Source organism: Kogia breviceps, chromosome 19, assembly GCF_026419965.1.
Source record: "Kogia breviceps isolate mKogBre1 chromosome 19, mKogBre1 haplotype 1, whole genome shotgun sequence".
Classification (NCBI taxonomy): domain Eukaryota; kingdom Metazoa; phylum Chordata; class Mammalia; order Artiodactyla; family Physeteridae; genus Kogia; species Kogia breviceps.
The window spans coordinates 41,913,486-41,927,548 of NC_081328.1; the positions used below are offsets into that span (position 1 = coordinate 41,913,486).

At 47.6% G+C, this 14,063-nt stretch overlaps 1 protein-coding gene and 1 long non-coding RNA gene across 19 annotated transcripts in view; one reads left to right on the forward strand and one right to left on the reverse strand.

Annotated features, from left to right (window-relative positions):
- The window catches only part of MAPT (microtubule associated protein tau), a 100,997-nt gene that overhangs the window by 2,110 nt on the left and 84,824 nt on the right, over positions 1-14,063 (forward strand). The gene's annotated exons all lie outside the window — the stretch shown is intronic.
- Positions 180-9,898, reverse strand: LOC136793180 (uncharacterized). Its single transcript, XR_010838125.1, has 3 exons — positions 9,794-9,898; positions 7,454-7,617; positions 180-1,359 (listed from the first exon to the last, which is right to left on the reverse strand). It is a non-coding gene; the product is annotated as an uncharacterized lncRNA (long non-coding RNA).

The following is a 14,063-nucleotide window of genomic DNA, read 5'->3' on the forward strand; positions in this document are numbered from 1 at the left end:
GAGGGAAGGTTGTCATGGAGACCACACGTGCCCCGCCCCTTCCCAGCAGAGATGGAGAGCCCTGGGACAAGCAGGGCCGCCCCTTCTGGCTCCTGGAGGACGCTGGAGGGAGACCCGCACCCCCAACCCTGAACCAGCTCCTGTTCCTAATTGGACTCCGGCGACCACAACCACCCGGATAGGCATCTCTCATGTGTTTTTATTATTATAGCCGAATATTATTTTAGAACTGTGCGGGATTTTCACTTAAGATCCCGAGTTCGCCGCCGCCTTGAAACCGGGAGGCGCGGGTGGGGAGGGAGGGATAGAGAGGCGGGTACGGACCCCGGCGAACAAATCCGAGCCTCGCCCTCCTTCCATTAGCCGGAGCCTGGCCGGCTTTCTGGTTAATTCTATCGCTGGAAACTGGTGCGGGGGCGCAGTTCTGAAAAGGATGAGCATTTTAGGGGCCACATCGTCCTCTCGAGCCGCGCAGATTGAGCTGAATATTCGGGAATGACTCGGCGGGGGCGTCTAGAGGCTGCCCGGGGCCAAGCCGAACCTTCTCGTGGCTTCAGGACCAGAGCCTCCCTGCAGAGCTGGGCTCGGCACGGGTGGGTTGGAGAGGTTCAAAGATCAATTCGAGCATCTTCCCCGCCCCTCCCCCCAATACAGCTGGACAGGAGATTCTGGTACCAGAGAGAGCGAGGGTCTCAGAGCGGCCCTGGGAACGGGGAATCCGCGGCCACCGCTGCTCGGGATGGACCGGGGGCAGAGAGGTCATCTGTTGGTTGGGGGAAAAGGAGCGCGGCAGAGGCGAATGCGTTTAGCTCAGTGCCGGGAACAAAGCGCAGTACGGGCATCCGCGATTTTACTCTCTGAAAATGTGTTGGCGGTTTGGTAGGGCTGTCTGGTCGGCAAGGCTGGGGTTGGGGGGCTGTTAACGGAGGAATCCCGGGGGCCGGGGGACGGTCCTTCGTACGCGTATCGGGAAATTCCATCCCTGGCTCTGGGCGCGCTTAACTCAACGGCTTCCTACCCGGGAACGCGAGAGGTGCCCCGTTTGCACCCACGCTCCGACGCTGAAGCTGGGACCAGCCGCCGCGCCTGGGTTTCCCGGGCACCGATTCGAGGGCCATCGTCTCCTGTCCCCGAATCTCCAGCAGGTGGGGGCTGTTTTAAGTCTCGGGAGACCCCGCTTGGCGTCAGGCGGTCCGGACCCCGTAACTCCATGCGCGAGTCTCCAGCTGGTCCGGGTTGGGATGGCTGGTGGGACCTGGGACAGCGAATGCCAGCCTGCTCCTCTGGGCCACCGCGCGCTCAGGCTCAACAGGACAGCTCTGAGTTTTATCTGATCCCCGTCCCTCCAACTGACCGATCCTACGACAGAAAGAGAAATGAATGCCTTTCCCACCATAATTAATTAAGGTATTTCTTGTGTTTTATGACGTGGCTTATGTTTACCACATAAGAATTGCTTATCCATTCCTCCCTCTCCAAACCTTCCCCTAAATACATCAATAGCACGCTTCTCCCGGAGCCCGCTTCAGAGTGGCTCTTGAAGCGAATCAATTTCTTGACCAACCTTTGCTTCTGTAACAGGTTGTGTTTACTGCAGTAACCTGGCTTGACTCTTGGCGTTCAACGTTGGACAATTTGGGGGAGGTATTTGTTGGTTATGCTGGTTTTGGATGAATGACAGTCTGTGACTGTCCGACCTCCTCTGCACACGCCCCTCTTTGAGTGGTTTCTAACATCAGGCACAGATTCCCCAACAGGAACAAAAGAAAAGGATTATTCCCACAAATTACAAGAAGAAAACTTACAATCAGTTTGATTCAAGAAGGGTCAGATTGGGCTTCCCTGGTGGCGCAGTGGTTGAGAGTCCGCCTGCCGATGCAGGGGACGTGGGTTCGTGCCCCCGTCCGGGAAGATCTTAGAGGACCCCCTCAACCCCTCCACATCCCCAGAAACACCCACCTGCCCGACCATTCCTAACTTGCCAGCCTAGATGCTTCCACTAGTGACTTGGAGCCGGCATGGGAGGGCCACCTCAGCAAGTGAGAGGAAGAGAAAACCCCAGCCTCACCAACTGGGCTACAGTAGGGAGAGGACTTTGATGTTCCAGCTGGGACTCTCAGCTGTTTTCCTGTAAAACAGTGGTTCTCAAGCCCTGGGGCCACTTTAATGTCTAGAGACATTTTTTGTTTTGTTTTCACAACTGGGCAGGGGTGCTACTGGCATCTAGTGGAGAGAGGCCAGGGATGCTGCTAAACATCCTACAAGGCCCACGGTGCCTAAATGATCTGGCCCCAAATGTCACTAGTGCCAGGGTTGAGAAGCCCTGCTGTAGAAACATTGTTACCCCGGAACCATCATCTTAGTGGAATCTTATGTTCATTGAGTATCTTCTTGGAGGCACTGTTCTAAGTGTTCCCCAGAGATTATCTCATTCAATCCTCACAACAACCCCTTTAAGTAGCAGTTTGTATTATTTCCATATTACATATGGGGAAACTGAAGTACAGAGAGGTTTAGTAACTCACTAAAGGTCACACAGCCAGTGAGTGGTGGAGCTGGGTGTCTGACAGGAGCCCCTGCCCCTTCTCAGCTACACGTGGGCTTAATAGGCCTTTGTGGACTAGCAGGAACCAAAGCGCGATCTATAACATTGACCCAGTAGAATATACTAATTCCAAAACCAGTGACTCGCATGTGAACTTTTTTAAGAGTCTGTAATTGGAGCACAGCCTAAAGCTCGGAATTTCGGCCTTGACACATGGAACAAGAGATTTTACTCAACCTCTGTGCCTCTGTTTATAAAACAGGGAAGAGGGCTTCCCTGGTGGCGCAGTGGTGGCGAATCCGCCTGCCGATGCAGGGGACACGGGTTCGTGCCCCGGTCTGGGAAGATCCCACATGCCGCGGAGCGGCTGGGCCCGTGAGCCATGGCCGCTGAGCCTGCGCGTCCAGAGCCTGTGCTCCGCAACGGGAGAGGCCACGACAGTAAGAGGCCCACGCGCGGCAAAAAAAAACAAAAAACAGGGAAGATATCCTGGGGACCTTAAACCTCTTCCCCCCAATCCAGGATTTCAGGAGCAGCCAGGTCTGACTGGCTTAAAGAAGGCTGGAAATCAAGATCGGGGGATCATGACATAGACTCAGCTATGGTCAAAATCAAATCACTGAAGTTTTAGGGACATTAGATCTCCATCTTAGGTTCTGCACCTCAGAGGCTGAAGCTTTGGCAACTGCCACTGGGACCCAGCTCGGAGCCTGTGGGTGTGAGAGGAGTTGGGCGGGCATAGGAAGGACCTCAAGCCAGAATCTCAGTCTCCCTTGGCAAAGGTGGGCCTGGGAGCTTTTCTCACTTCCTGGGGCCCGGGTTCTGCAGTAAATATTCCGTTAGACTGTGGTGTAGAGGGACAGCCTGGAATCCTCCACCCACAGGACTCACTGCCACTCCACCCAGCTACGATTCTGCTGCTTCCCACAAGCGCCTGTATGGGCGATTGGACACACACCACACACACCAGACTCACTTCTGTTCCCTTGCCAAAGGGGTTGCTGTCCAAGACCTCTTTCCCTGCCTCAGGTGCCATGCTGCTGCCATCTCTGCCAGGTTCCTTTCTTGCACAGATGGCCCCCACCTGAGTGTGGGGAGGGAGCTTGAGGCCAGCTCAGGGTGGTTTTTCAGCTTTGGGGGTTCTTTGATTAGGAAACTTTCTGTAGGTGTAGGAATCGGCTTCCACAAAATGCTAGCTTGAATGACCTCCAGGTGGATTATCTGAAATTGTGTTTTCTCTGTCGATATTTCTGTGTTTGCCCCGATCAGGAAGACTAAGAATTAACCTCCAAGAAATGCATTTTGTGCCTCAACTATTCAAGGAAAGTTTGTGAATGCCTGGAGGGCAGATGCTGGTTTTCCCTGGACAGGTTCCCCAGTGCAGGGCAGTGTCCTGCATGTAGACACCGTAGGTTTGGCCTAATGGTTAAGGGTGGGGCCTTGGATCAGAACTCCTGGGTGCAAATCTCAGCTCCCCCACTCACTGCAGGGCCTAAGCTGTGGTGTTTAGCCTCTTGGAGAGTTTTTTTTTATTGTTTGTAACTTGGGGTACCTATCTCACAGTTGCTTTGGGGTTTAAATGGGGTAGTGCTTAGCCCAGGGCTCAGCACGTAATAATTGCTCATTAAATGGCTTCGTGGGCAGCAGCCTGTGAGCAGACCCTTGTGATTGGATGAATGTGCAAACTACTGACCGTGGTGATGGAGTTAGTTGGAACAGATACATTGTTACACTGAGTAGGGATCAAGATAGAAGTAGGCAGTTCTTCCTGGAAGCAGGCGCTGTTGTCTGGGTGGTAGTGGAGCCCCCGAAAATCACACACACCCATGTTTAAATACACACAACAGAACTCTTGCCACAGGCAAGCAGAGTGACTTGTCATTTGTTGCCCCTGCTTCTGCCCTCTTCCTTCCTGAAATCTGCTGCATGCCAGGAATAGCCTGTGTACTGTCCACGCCAGCCTGAGCTGAACCACCCTCCCTCCCATCAGCCTGGGACTGGTGACCTGGCTTAGCAGGTCGGTTCCGAGATCTTACTAGTTTACTGATTGAATAAAAAAGGAACGCTGATGAGACTGAGAAAGTAACAGAACTAATGGAAGACGACGGAGGAGAGATTCTACAAATGAAATAATGAAGCAGTGCTGAACTTGGTAAACTCAGAAGTAGGCTTCATGGTGGCAGCTGAGAGTCAAGAAGAAAAAATGTTAAATAAAGCAAACTCAACATGCTCTGAATCCAGGGAACGCCAAGCATTCGATAACCATAGTTATATCTGAATTAATAAATCCGGTTGAAGAAGCTTTCTTATCCATGGAGTGAATACTGAGTCATAATACATGCTTCTTTAAAAAAGTCATTAAATCAGAAAATCAAAGGAACTTCCCTGGTGGTCCAGCAGTTAAGAATCCACCTTCCAATGCAGGGGACACAGGTTCGATCCCTGGTTGGGGAACTAAGATCCCACATGCCACGGGGCAACTGAGCCCATGCGCCACAACTACAGAGCCCACATGCTGGAGCCTGTGCTCCACAACTGGAGAGAAGCCCGCCTGCTGCAACTAAGACCCAATGCAGCAAAAAATAAATAAATAAAAAAAATATTTTTTAAAAGAAAATCATAGAAAAATGATACATATATATATTTTAAACATTTAAATTAACCAGATAGTTGTGCCTTTATTCCTCCATCTTTTGCTGTAGGGTCCAGGCCTTCTTTTGGTGTTTGGGTCAGCTGGTTGGAATTCCTTGTCTTTTTGGCCTAAGCAACACCCATAATGCATTGTCTAGGATTTCCAGCTGTTTGGAACAAGGGCTTACCCTGTGTATAATCTGAATACAGAGTCTCTCTAGAGTTTTACTATTTTTTTCACCATCTTTAACATCCTATTTGACGGTTAAAAATTTACTCACCTTTATGAAGTCTCTCCAAGTATTCAACTTGATTTTCTTAGAGTCAGTGAATGATTTTCAGAATTCATCTTACATTTAACACTTGCATGTCATCAGCTTGCACTGTATTTAAGTTGTGTGACTATTGTAACAAATATGATGGACCTAGAAGGTTGGCGGTGGTAGGAGGAGGCCCTGGCTGTGGACACCAGGCCTTGTGGAACCAGCCTTGAATATTTACACTCCTTCATTTCTGCCTCTTACGTGGTGTCAGGCAGGAGAGGGCCTGCTGTGGAGACTTTTGTGTTAAGTAAATCATAGGCATCATCTTCCCCGCATCGCTTGCCTGTCTTCCAGGACTCTAGCGCGGCACTTGGAATTCATTCACACAGAACCCCAACTAAAGGGGGCATTGCAAAATTCTCCCCATAAAACTCAACATAAATTTAAATTCTCTTTACCATGTTAACGCCCCTTCGTGAAGGAGTTTTAGGTCAAGATCCAACAATTAAAAAGCTATTTTTAAATCAGCAAGTTAGAATTAAATCTGAAGCCATTGATAATGATGTTTCATTTGTGGGCCCCGCTTTGGTCCTGTCTGCGTCACTGCTAAGTCAGGCATCAGGGAGAAGAGGGACATCAGTTATCTCTGGTCCCAGCTGCTGGTTTTCCTTCTAGCCTATCGCCCAGTTTTCTGGTTTCCCGGGAAGGCTGGGTGATGTTGTCTTGGGACCTAAGCTTGTAGGTCTACAAAAAACCTCAGGAGGCACTTTCATCCTTGTGTCCTCCTCTTCAGGACATTAAGGATATTAGAAGACCCCTGGATCCATAATCGCCTGTGATGCGATCCACAGCCTGATGCGATCCACAGCCTAATACCAATAAGGAAGTGGCAGAAAGGACCAATTCATGGAATCCTAGAACTGTGCCCCTCACCCAGGATAAAGGACAGCCCTTCCTCCAGAAGTAGAACCAGAAATCTAAATTATGTGTCAACAGAATTGTCCTGGATCAAATCCAGTTCTGCCATTGATTTACAGATCATTTCAGAGGTGCTTATTTTCAGTTGTTCTTGATTGGACAGTGATATCAAACCACTGTCTTCCCTCATTCCCTCTCCCATGATCTCAAAAAGAGGCTTATTGGATAATTAATAATCTAAAGGCTTAAGGACTCCCCTAGTGGTCCAGTGGTTAAGACTCTGCACTTCTAGCATAGGGGGCACGCGTTTGATTCCTGTTCAGGGAAGTTCTGCATGCCATGTAGCACAACCAAAAAAAAAAAAAAAAAAAAAAAACCACTATAAAACTCTTAGAAAATGTAGGATAAAAGCTTCAAAACATTACATTTGGCAGTGATTTCTTAAATATGATACCAAAGGCACAGGCAACAAAAGAAAACATAGACAAATTGGAGCTCATGAAAATTTTAAAAATTAAAAAATAGATAAAAAATAAAGGCTTAAGTGCCCAAAAGAAGGTTACAATTTACAGAGTCTCTTTGGTTTAATATTTGAATATGAATATTCACTACCTTATTTATTTTATGTCTGGGCTTTTTATATTGGGTTTGCTGAAAACGGGAACAGCTTTCAACTTTGGTATTGGTAATGCATCAGAATTTAAATCAATTTATGTTGATAAGCCAAGCAAAAGTTCTAAGTACAAATAAAATAGTTGTACGTAACCTGCTACTTTGGGGCAAGGTAATAATCGTTTGGTTATTGGTATTACTTGGTAATAATGGTTTGATTCATATGAAACCTGTCCCTTTCAAAGTTGCCACTTGCCAAGAATCATTGGGAATAGCTGTTTGGAAGAGTCACTAACTCTTCTGCCATCCATTTTCTGCCTTGTGTTTTTCCTAAGAACAGGGAAATTCTACACTGACCCCACTCCATGGCACAGCAGTTCAGCTTCTGCCTCTGCTGTAGCCACGAGACCGCCTTAGAAACGAAGGATTTTGCAGAACATCCCTAAACCTGCTTGAATAAAGGACTGATCATTCAGAGACTCACCTGAACTTTCTTTAAACCTGTTTAATCTTTTCCCCGGGGTTAATCTTGTGGGGATAATGTGCCTCCTGGCTGTCTCTCCACTGGGTGCATTTCTTCCCCCTTTAGTTCTGAAGTCCCTCCTTTCTTAGCAGCCTGTGCAGTGAGTGATGGCTGCACTCTGTTCCCTGCAGAGTATTAATACAGACTGAATACATTGAAATAAATCCCTTTCAGTGTCACTAACGTGCTATAAATAATTATGAACCAGTGTTTGATGTCTCAGGGGAAATGCAGGAAAAAAATTTTTTTAACCGACAGGATTCATGTTATAAGTTGACAATCTGGGCCAAGTGAAAATCTTTTTAAAACATCTCCTGATCTGAACAATAAATCTTGCCAGCAGGAATGAATTCCTGAAGTTAGCCATCCTCTTATTTTGTGGGACCTCTGTTATCACTCACTGCTTGGGCTTACCCAGCCCTGAATTTAATTGCAATCTTCCTGTTTACCTACCAGTTGCGGCAATAATTAAGATTTCCTGGAATTCCCTTGCGGACCAGTGTTTAGGACTCCGAGCTTTCACTGCCAAGGGCCCAGGTTCAGTCCCTGGTTGGAGAACCAAGGTCCCACAAGCCATGAGGTTCGGCCAAAAAAAAAAAAAAAAAAGATTTCCTGAACCTTCATTTTTCCATCTGTAAAATGGGAATTATTCAATCTTCCTTCTCAAAATGGACAGTAACGTGGTCTTTCTTCTCACTGGGTAATCACAGAACTGAAATGAAACAATCTAGGAGAATTCCTTTGGGCTTTTCAGAAAACAAGTGCCACAGGGGTGGGGGCTGCCTCCTGGGAGCCACAGTCATGCACCTGATCTGAAGTCTCTCTGGGCTGAGCCTGGAATAGTATAGCCGCTGCTGCTACCTCTCTCCTTTAGCACCAGCCAGACGGTGCACACTGCTTCCCAGGAGTGCGCACCCAGTCAGCTGGGCCTGAGCCCTGGATGGATAGACAGATGGCCGCAGTCCAGCCTGTACTGGTCTTATCTGCCCCTTCTTTGGAGGGGAAGCCGATAGCCAGGTGCAGGACAGTGGGTGGGGTGCCTTTAGCATGACCTCAGATGATATCCCATCCTGCCAGTGGGACTTCCTTGGCTCATGCTGTGACCCTCAGAGGGAATTAATTTCCTGGGAGCCTTTCTGTTTTCTCAGGGGGTTTCAGTTTCCTCCTAATCAAACAGGGACTTGGTGCAGAATCTCATATTCTAATTATGCCCAGAGGCAGCCTCTTCCCTCCACTGTGTTTAGCATGTGCCAGGAATCAATTAGGTCAAGAGCGATTAAAGTCTGGAGTTGACTTTGATGGTATAATATTCTGATGGCTGTTTGGCAGCAAGAGGCCTAGTGAAGGCTCATTAATTGAACACTTGCACTTGGAATTTGAATTGAGCTGGGGCTGGGCTGCAGTCTATTTGCCTTTGCCCTGGGAATGGAGGGTTTCTCATGCAAGTGGACAATGGGAGTATTTCAGGGGCTGTGTGTCATCCCGCCCTGACAACAGCCCAGCTGTTCTACTGAGTGGCTGGCCTTGAGCATCAGTCCTGGGTACCTGGTGTCCCCACATCATCAACCTTTGTTTACCCTGCTCTCCCCAAAGCTGTCCTTGTTACGCCATGGTCCTGTCCGCTTTGGTCATTGGAACCTGCCATCCTCAAGTCCCCATGTGGCAAACCTTGGAGTCTTACATGCTTCTCCCCAGCCCACCCCCCCTTTTCCTGGAACAGACTTAACCATCATTTTCTTCCTCCCAGATGTCACCTGGACCTGCCCTTCCCTTTCCAGTGCTTCCTCACCAGCACTAAAAGGAATGTAGGTCTTATCTCTTCACCCTCGGATCATTGTGGAAACAATAATGGATTGTTCCCAAGTTCGGTTCTGAAATTGACATCCAATCCATTTTGCAGACCATTGCCAAACGCTTCTTCCCAGAGTAGCCCTGTCCTATCCAAGCATGAGTCCAAGATTGCCTTTTCTGTCCCTTGCTAAGTCATGTCCCACCTCTCGCTGCCTGCCCAAGTCCACATGCCTCGGCCTGGCCTCCCTTTCTAGTCCTATGGGTCCGGTCCCACTGCTGGCCAGCCTGCCTCTTGGCTCCTTCATAAACATCATGCTCTTTCTACCCCAGATCACCCATGGTACCTTTGCTGAGAATGTCCCCTCCTCCTTCCCCTCTCCCAACCTTCCCTAATCTCTATATTTTTTGAAAGCCTTCTCCAGCTACTGCACTCAACAAGATCCATAGATCTACTCATTTCATCTCTCAGCAGTCATCAGCACTGCAGTGGTTAAGGCTTAATTGTTTTACCTCTTGTCTTTCTGTGTGTGCCCGTCTCATCTTCTCACAGGTTATATGTTCTCTGAGGGCTTGTGTGGCTTTCCTGCTCCCCTGGGTCACAGAGCTGAGCACATACATAGCTCAAAATAATTACTCTTGAATCATGAAGCTGGATACTAATAAATCAAACAGGCTGATGTCAAAAGAGTTTTATCCTTTTAAATAGAGTACATTCTCCACCTCCTAGTACATGGTTCTATTGTTCTATATACTTAAAATAACAAAAGTCACATTTCCTTTAATAGCTTCTGTAATTGTTGCTTTGCCTTACATCAGACCAACTTGACAGTTAGTCCTTATTAGTTTTGCTATATGAAGATGCTGATAATAATGGTAGTAACAGGTTGCTTTTATTTTCCTAAAAACATTGCTGCATTTAACCCTCACGCCCCTGCGAGGCAGGGATTATCACCCTCATTTTGCAGAGGAGCAAACGGAGGTTCAGAGGTTTCACAGCTGGGGAGGGAGCCAGATGGTGCCTCAGTCCAGGACCTTGTCTTGCCACCTCCATGCCCTCAGAGCCCCCCCCCACCATGGTCTCACCCTTCATGTCAAGGGACATGTCTTTAGTGCTAATGACTGGAGAAGCCGTGCCCTCCGGCCTCGGTGATCGGGTCATATGTAATATGAGACGGGAGAAAATATTTTAAACTGAAAGCTAGCCTCTAAACTGGGCTGCTGCTTCATATCACCGGTGACGGCAGAACCAAATTTAGTGTTGTGGGAAGGTCTACACTTACCAAATAGTGAAGCTCATTTTTCTGCCAGCGTGAAAAATGCTGCCGCACTTCCATGGAGGGGTACATGGGACCAAAAGGCTGGAAAATGTGGCCCTGGGGTGTAGACTCAGAGAAGATGACATTCAGGTTCCCAGGCAATGTCTGCAGGGAGAAATTTAATTCAACGTGAGTGGTTTCCCTGGGCGGCCGACCAGCCATTAGGAAAACAGGTTACAGTGGGAGGGGAGGGGGGGAGGGGGTGGGGCCAAACCTGCAGCACCAAGCCCCCTGGGTACTGCCCCATCCCCCTTACCCAGCAGTCCACTTTATATCCCGCAGGTCTACACCACTGCAGTTCATGCTCTAGGACCAGGAAAAGTGACGGGGATCAGGGAAGGGAGGGACAGACAGCCATGAGGCTGAGGTTGCACGTACTGCGTTACTTAAAGCCGCAACGTCACCAGGCATTTTGATGTTGAAATACACTTCCCATAGCCGCCCTTTCATCTAACTAAAACAAGAGTCTGGTCTCAGTTCTGTTTTTGCCTCCTACTTTCTCCCACAAATTAAAAAAAAAAAAAAAAAATCACTGGCTATAAAGCCAAGATACCACCTGTGAGATCCTTACCTAGTTTCTGATCTGTTGGGGTTTTTTGTTTTTTGTGTTTTATGGCGGGGGCAGGCACAGCAATCATTTCAGTCTATAAATTGCCTTCAGGGTGAGTAGTAAGTGTTTCTTCAAGAAAATTCTTGAAAGCACCGCAAACAGAAAGTTGGAGTGCCTGGTGGTACTTGGCGCTGGGCACAGACCTGGTTAGCTACGTGGTTCTGGGCGGGAGCTGAGGGGTGTGGGCCCCTTTGCACACAGACCTGGATGCAAAGTTAGGAGGGGGAGGGGTAAATTGGGAGTTTGGGGTTGACATATACACACTGCTATGTATAAAATAGGTAACCAACAAGGACCTACTGTACAGCACAGGGAACTCTACTCAATACTTTGTAATAACCTATAATGGAAAAGAATCTGAAGAAGAATAGATATATATGTGTATGCATAACTGAATCACTTTGCTGTACACTGCTTCCCTCCCCCCGCCCCGACAGGGACAAAGAAAAAATTTTTTTTTTAATTTTATTGAAGTATAGTTGATTTACAATGTTGTGTTAGTTGCAGGTGTTCAGCAAAGTGAATCAGTTATACATATGCATATATCCACTCTTTTTTTAGATTCTTTTCAGGCAAACCATTTAAATCCCAGCCATTTCAGGAGTGACTCAGGCCCAGGAAGGGCTGTCAGAATTAGCAAATTAATACACAGGATGCCTAGTTAAATTTGGATTTCAGATAAACAATAATTTTTTTTTAAGTGTAGTAGGCTACATAATGCTCCCCCCCACCCTGAGATATCAGATCGTAGTCTCCAGAACCTGTGAATATGACCTTATTTGGGAAAAGGATCTTTGCAGATATGGTTAAGTTAAGGATCTTGAAATGAGATTCCTGTATTATCTGGGTCCTAAATGCAACCACATGTGTCTTATAAGAGCCAGACAGAGAGAGATGAGAAACATGGGAGAGAAGATGATGTAATGATGGAGGCGGAGATGAGAGCGATATGTATGCCTGCAGCTGCCAGAAGCTACAAGAAGCAAGCAAAGGATTTCCTCCTAGAGCTTCTGGAGGGAGCATGGCCCTGCCAACACCTTGCTTTCAGCCCGGTGACACTGAGTTTGGACTTCTGACCTCCAGACCTACGAGTGAATAAATATCTGTTATTTTAAGCCACTCAGTTCGTGATAATTTGTTAACAGTAGCCATGGGAAACCAATACAATTAAATACATCTCATGCAATATTTGGGACACACACTTAAAAAATTATTTGTTGCTTATCTGAAATTAAAAGTGAACTAGGCATCCTGTATTTGATGTGGCAATCCTAATTCCCAGGACCAAAGAAAGGGGCTTTTGAATTTGCAAGAAAGCTGATTGAGCCTGTCAGGAAATGTACCTCCTTATGCTAGAGGTCTTTGTAAACGCAGTCCAACTGAACCAATTTGAACTTTACTAACTACCCTCTGGACAAAAGAGGGGGACAATTAGACAGGTGTTAATGATTTATTTTTTCAGCAGTCATTTGAGCACTTCCCATAAAACAGAAGCTCTGTGTAAGGGTTGGAGGAGTTAGCCATTAATCCGGTACATCTAGGCTAAGTTACAAACCATTCCAGCTACATCACATGAAAAATGGCCATTAGCAGAGCCTGAGTGATGCCGCAGTGCATTGCTGATACTTGAGCTGCCCCTGGGAATCTTGTACCCTTTCACTGTTGGATGGTGGGGCCCAAGCAGAACAGCTGGGTAAATCCCAGTTGCTGAAGGAGAGGACTTCATGGCAGACATGAAATGGAGGGAGGGGGCAGATGTTGCAGGATTGAGCTAGCTCTGGATTCCCAGGAGGAGCTCTCAATGGAAGTAGATGCAAAATGTCTCCATTGTGTCTAGTGACATCACACCCTAACATGAGTTAAAGACAAATTGGCCCGTTCTCCCATGCAGAGAGGGCTGCCACGCCCAGGCCGGGACATCTATCTTCAGAAGCTCAGACTCAGGCTCAAGGCGGGGCTGAAAGTCACAACTTTCCCTGCTGGGCTACTGAGGGCTTCTCTCGCTTACCATTGGGCTCTCTGAAACCTGGACAGTCCCCGGACCCTCGGGCTTTTAATGATGCTCCCAGAATTCACGGTGTTAGAGCTTCAAGGGACCTTGGGTCATCCAGAACTGGCAGGGGGTCCTAGGACACCCCAGAATTGCCCCCAGATGCTTTACCATGCCTCGGAAAAGAGAAAAGCAAGTAGTTTACAGGAGAAAAAAAAAGTGGGGGGTGTACTAAACATGAAAAAGATGCTTGACCTGGTCCACAATTAAGGGACTGCTGATAAAACCACAGTAAGATGCCACTGTTACATGGATGAGATGGCCAAGATCTGGAGGGGTGGTAACCCTTGGCTGGCCGGGGTGTGCTGTCAGTGGGAGTGGAAAACCACCACTTCTGGAGAGAAGATTGACCACATGCCCTTTGGCAGAGCATCACTGCTTCTGATAATTTGCTGTTTCTGTGCGAGCAAAGGCTTATATATGGGGGTTCATTGGGGAATTATCTGTTATGCAAAAGTCTGGAAAGAGTCGGTATGGAACTGGTTAAATAAACTGTGATCCCTGGAGAAATGCACTAGGTCCATAGTCGCGGCTCTGGCTGCTCCCTCAGATACCTTGTTAAGTGGGGAGCAAGGAAGGCATCATGTGTTACCATCTGTGTAAAAGGCGGGAGAGTACATGTGAATGAGTCACGCATATGGAGCCTGATACTGGAAGGAAAGGCGAAAATCAGGTTTTGGTGGCAGCCTCTGGGGGGAGAAATTGTGGGTGGGGGCAGGAGACACCATTTTCACTCTGTACTCTTTTATCTTGTGTACATATTACCTTTTTTAAAAAAACTAAGTTTATTTATTTTTATTTTTT